The sequence below is a fragment of the Brassica napus genome, chromosome C8 (assembly GCF_020379485.1).
Source record: "Brassica napus cultivar Da-Ae chromosome C8, Da-Ae, whole genome shotgun sequence".
Taxonomy (NCBI): domain Eukaryota; kingdom Viridiplantae; phylum Streptophyta; class Magnoliopsida; order Brassicales; family Brassicaceae; genus Brassica; species Brassica napus.
Window position 1 is genome coordinate 19,876,120 of NC_063451.1, and position 6,389 is coordinate 19,882,508.

Sequence of the window (6,389 nt, forward strand, 5' to 3'; positions counted from 1 at the left end):
TAGGGCAGTAGTCGTTGCATAAAGACATGACAATCATGACTCTTCATCCCGGAGAACTTTTGACCCTTTTCAACACATCTAGAGAGATTCGAAACATACCCATCAGGGAACTTCACTTCTGATGCCACCCAGTTGAACAACACCGACTTTGTTTCTAAAGATAATCTGAATATCGGAACGGGAACTTGTCCATTGCTTTTAATATGTAACTCGCTTCTTGAGAAAATATCCGGCAAGTCCAACCTCGATTTTATGTTATCTTTTGTCTTCCCTGGGACATTCAATATTGTATTCATGATGTTCTCAAAGAAATTCTTCTCTATATGCATCATATCGAGGTTGTGGCGCAGAAGAAGATCCTTCCAATATGGCAACTCCCAAAATATACTCATCTTGTGCCAGTTGTGATGAACACCGTAAGAATCAGGCATATTACGAGGGACATGCCAATTACCACCCCAACGAACTGTTTCGTTAGCTCCGTAGTAGTCGATTTGCGCTTCAATTTTTTCTCCAGTTAGATATGGAGAAGGAGTGTCTCTCACAACCCTTTTGTGCCTAAACAAATTCTTGTTTTTTCGGTAAGGATGGCCAATGGGAAGAAATCGACGGTGACAATCAAACCAACTTGTCTTCCTACCATTCTTCAGTTGAAATGCATCTGTCGTTCCATTACAATATGGACAAGCTAATCTCCCATGTGTAGTCCATCCAGACAACATCTCATAGGCAGGAAAATCACTTATGGTCCACAAAAGCATCACTCGCATTGTAAAATTCGTCTTCGTTGAACAGTCATACGTCCTCACCCCTGTTGACCACAAATCTTTCAACTCTTTTATCAGTGGTTGTAGGAAAACATCCATGGACGTTTTTGGATGGTTCGGACCAGGTATTAATATGGTCAAGAATAGCAACTCCCGTTGCATGCACATCTCCGGTGGCAGGTTGTATGGTGTAAGAAAGACTGGCCACAATGAATATTGTCTCCCTGACATTCCGAACGGACTAAATCCATCTGTGCATAGTCCGAGATACACATTCCGGATATTGCTAGCGAAATCCGGATGTACTTTGTTGAAATGTTTCCAGGCTCTTGCATCTGATGGATGAGTCATCTCACCATCCGTCTGAGTATGCTCGGCATGCCATCTCATCTTTCCAGCAGTCTGCTCTGATTGATACAATCTTTTCAATCTATCTGTAATTGGTAGGTACCACATCCTTTGGTACGGTACCCTATTACGTCCCCGTCCTTGCGGCTTGAATCGTGGCTTCTTGCAGAATCGACATTCTTCTAGCTTCTCATCATCTCCCCAATAGATCATGCAGTTGTCGATGCAAACATCTATCATCTCCGAAGGCAACCCAAGACTATAAACCAGTTTCTGAATCTCATAATAAGAATCAGCAGACACATTGTCTTCTGGCAAATACTCTTTAAACAAGTCCGCCCATTCGTTCATGCAACTTTCAGGTAGATTGTGATCAGTTTTAATATTCATCATTCTAGCAGCTAACGACAATTTAGAGAGACCTTCTCTACAACCACTGTAAAGTGGTTGATTCGCCGCGTTTAACATTTCGTAAAACTTTTTTGCATCTATATTAGGTTCTTCATCTTCATCATGAGTTACGAATGCATCAGCTACCATATCATGAACCCTATCATAATCTACCATCTCCTCCTGATGGTAACTATGTTCATTATGCAAATGATGATCAACCGGTTCTTTTTCCTGAAAATTGCTATTACTACTACTAGCTTCATTCTGATCATAATTAAAACCTTCTCCATGTTGAAACCATATATAGTAATTTGGCGTGAAACTTCTATTTATTAAATGCTTCCAAACATTTTCACGGTTTGCCAGTTTCGAATTGTTGCATTTCCGACAAGGACAGAACATCTTACCAGTTTCTTGGGCGAGCGGTGTTGAATCTGCTTGATGCATAAATGTCTCCAGACCCGCAAGGTATTCTTTCGTCACTCTCCCGTTAGCATCTCTATGCATATACATCCACTTCCGCAACTCGTAAATAGTCCCGGACCCAGCCATTTTTTTTTCTTTCACGTTTTTTGTTGTTGGTGTGTTTAAAATGATGTTCAAACATCCATATTTATAGGAAATTTCGAATCTGGTAGTTGTAATTTTCCTATGAATTTACGACGAAAATTAATTAGGTGGCAAAAAAAACGTGTAACACCTACAAAGTTGATGGATTCAAAATTTCCTCGCTAAATACACGTAAACTATTTCCTCGTAAATAACACGCAAAGTTTACGTCGTATTTACGAGGAAATAGTTTTTCCTCGTAAAATACTCGTCAAATTACATCCACTTTACGACGAAACACTTTTGTCGTTACATTACGAGGAAATAACGATGACTTTAGTTTTCCACGTAAGTTCCTCGTAAAATCGACGTAAATTTCCTCGTTAAACTTCCTCGTTAAGCATGTGTTTTCTTGTAGTGTATTTTCTAGTGATCTCGGCGGAACTGAGTCTTCTATGGGCCATCAGCTAATGGGATGATCGGGCCACTGTCCGGACCGGATTAATGGGTCAGAGGATTGGACCCGCTTTGATACCATGACAAGTTTCTTGTTGTAAAACCATACAAAACTCGTTGTAACATGAAAACCCAAAGATTTTTTTTTTATAAAAAAGTTAAGGAAATCATAAGTAGCAAATCAAAAAGAATGAAGACTAACATGAACCGAAGAAGTAAAACCATAGATGTAGTATTCACTAAGATTTTCTAGCACGTTATCTTCTACTTTTTTTTCAGAAATCATAATGAACAAAAAGATAAAATAAAAAGATAAATCGGCAGCAATAAGAAGCTGAGAATGGAACAAATCCTTTTGTATGTGGCTAATGCTCTGATACCATGACAAGTTTCATGGACTTCCAACTTAAAATCAATTGGTAATTAGTGGATTGGTCAAAGTATCCTATATATTACTCAAGTCTCTTTCATATTTCTGATGTGGGATTTTCTCTCCGGTAAGTATTAACAAATAAGCAAAGAAATATAAGTGATAGAGAGAAGAAACAAAAATGGACAAGAGTTCTTATTAATAGCTTAAGAAAAACTCTTCTCAATAACTTAAGCTCTCACAAAAAATCTCTCACAAATATATTGTTAAGCAACAAGTATGCATCTCCTTATATAGATCCTAAAACTTCCTAAACTCTCTTAACTTAACATATTTCATATTTCCTTTTTCTAAACTTAACTCTAGTAGGATTAGTATTGTTTGGTCTTCAAGTTATCTTCAAGTTTACTTCCAACAATCTCCCCTTTAAACTTGAAGTTCACTTCTTGTACTCCAATGAATTCTCTCATTTCCTTGAATTTGATTCTTCCAAGTGCCTTAGTCAATATGTCAGCCTTTTGTTCTGCTCCAGGTACATGTTGAACCTCCATTTGATCATTCTCGATACATTCTCTTATGAAGTGGTATCGCTTATGTATATGCTTGCTTCTTCCATGGAAAACAGGATTCTTTGTGAGTGCAATTGCCGACTTGTTATCTATGTAGACGGTCGTTTTCATGTATGGCGTCTGAGTAACTTCTTCAAGAAGTTCCTGTAACCATATCGCTTGCTTCGCGGCTTTGGTGGCTGCCATGAACTCCGCTTCGCAGGTGGAGAGAGCGACTGTCTCTTGCTTCATTGAACACCATGATATCGGGCAGTTGTTGTGATAGAAGATGTGGCCAGTGGTGCTTCTCCCATCGTCTTCATCAATGTTGTGCCCACTATCGACATAGCCTATTAGCTCCCTTTTCTCTGTTCTTTTAAACGTAAGTCCATATGAGCATGTCCCTCTTAGATACCGTAGAACTTGTTTGAGTGCCGCGGAATGAGAAACCTTTGGCTGATGCATATATCTACTTAGTACACCCACACAATATGATAAATCTGGTCGTGTGTGTATTAGGTATCGAAGACACCCGATCAGTCTCCTATATTCTGTCTCGTCGACAGTTTCTTCATCTGGTGCCATTGATAGTTTCAACCCTGAATCCATTGGTACATGGACCGCATTGCACTCGCTCATACCTGATTCATCCAGTATCTTCTTTGCATATCTCTTTTTAACAAGAGTTATACCTTCCTTGCTTTGAAGTCTAGTATCATGTCGCTACTAGAGCCAGTGATAAGGAGATCGTCTACGTAAACGGCTACCAATAGAACCTTCTCCTTCTCGTGCTTTCGAAACAAAGAGGGTTCCTTCGAACGCTTCACAAAGTTCAACTCTACAAGCGCTTTATTCAACTTTTCACTCCAGGCTCGTGGTGCTTGTTTCAATCAATACAAAGCCTTGTCGAATTTGTATACCTTGTGCTCACTCCCCTTGACTATGAAGCCTTCCGGTTGCTTCACATAAACATCCTCCTTCAAATCACCATTGAGAAAGGCTGTTTTGACATCTAAATGATGTATTTCCCATCCGTGTGAAGCAGCTAGAGAGATAATGAATCTTATTGTCTCAATGCGTGCTACTGGAGCAAAGACTTCCTCAAAGTCTATCCCATGCCTTTGAATATATCCTTTCGCAACAAATCTTGATTTGTGTTTGTTTATGGCTCCATCGGAGTTGCGTTTGATCTTAAATATCCACTTCAACCCTATTGCATTAGCTCCACTTGGTAAGTCAACGAGATGCCATGTTTTATTTTTTATAATGGAGGATATTTTTTTCTCACACGCATCTCGCCATACTTTGTCTTCTATGGCATCTTTGAAATCATATGGCTCGTCATTGGGTAAAAGCAACAAGCGTTCTCCTTCTACTTCAGCTAGGAATATGTAGTCGTCCAAGTAGCTCGGCGCTTTGATTACTCTCGTTGATCTTTGCAGTGGAACAGTCTCGTGATCGCTTTGATCAATGCCGACATAAGTTTCACCTTCTTCTTGCACAACAGTCTCACTATTGCCATCATGCTCTGTTTCTTCTGCATCATCATCATCTCTAACTCCTCTGTTACCATAGTCACCAAACGTGATCTTCAATGTACCAGTTATATCATCGCGTGTCTCTGAACTTGATGTAGTCAAATCCCAAGGCTTTGATTTGTCAAAGTGTACATCTCTGCTCACAACAATCCTTCGGTTAGAGGGGTCATATAACATATATGCCTTTGATCCTGGCTCGGTTCCTAGATGTATTAGAGCTCTGGATCTTTCATCGAGTTTCTTAGGGAATGGAGAAACGATTTTAGCATAACCAATGCATCCGAAGATACGCAAGTGTTCTAAGTTCGGTTTCCTTCCCTTGAAGACTTCTTATGGAGTCTTAAACTCTAATGCTCGTGATGCGACCCTGTTGATTAGATACGTAGCATGACGTACTTCCTCTCCCCAAAGGTGTTTTGGTAAGGACATATGCTTCAATAGACTTCTCGACATCTCCATAAGTGTCCGGTTTCTTCTCTCAACAACTCCGTTCTGCTGCGGAGAGTATGGCGCTGTCAAGTGTCTCATTATTCCACATCCCTCACAGAATTTATTAAACTCTGTTGATGTGAACTCACCACCCCTATCGGTTCTGAAACATTTAATCTTTGCCTTCGTCTCGAGCTCCACGATTGTCTTGAATTTTTTGAATTTCTCAAACGCTTGTCCTTTGTCTTTCAAAAGAATAGACCACATATATCGTGAGTGATCATCGATGATGACGAAAATATATCTATTTCTCGCGGTTGTAGGTGGTGTAATTGGGCCACAAAGGTCACCATGGACGAGCTCTAACACGTTTTCAGCTCGATACGCAGTGGCTTTTGGAAACGGAAGTCTTGCTTGCTTGCCAAGAAGACATGATGCGCATGTTTCTTTGTCGACTGATATCTTTGGTAACCCTATCACAAGCTCTTTCTTTACCATTATTTTCAATGATTCTGATCCAATATGGCCAAGGCGTGCATGCCATGTTGTTGCATCATCCAGACTACGAGTTTGGAGACATTCAGACTCGACGCACTCTATTATGACTTTGTATAACCGGTTCTTTGATCGTTTGGCCTTAGTAATCAGATTTCCATCCTTATCGTGAAGAGTAAGATAGTCCTCTCTCATCCTTACATCACAACCTGACTCCGTTGCTTGACCAAGACTTATTATGTTGCTCTTTAACTCAGGAATAAAATACACGTCGGTGAGTGTTCTTCGATCACCATTCTTGCAACAGAACACGATTGAACCTTTCCCTTTTATGTCTATGCGTGAGTCATCTCCGAATCTTACTTTGCCTGTGATTTTCTCATTAAGACTCTTGAAGTAGCTTCGATTTCCCGTCATATGGTTGCTTGCTCCATTATCTAAGTACCATATGTTGTCTGGATTTGTGCTCGTCTCAAAGTCTCTAGGTTTTACTTTC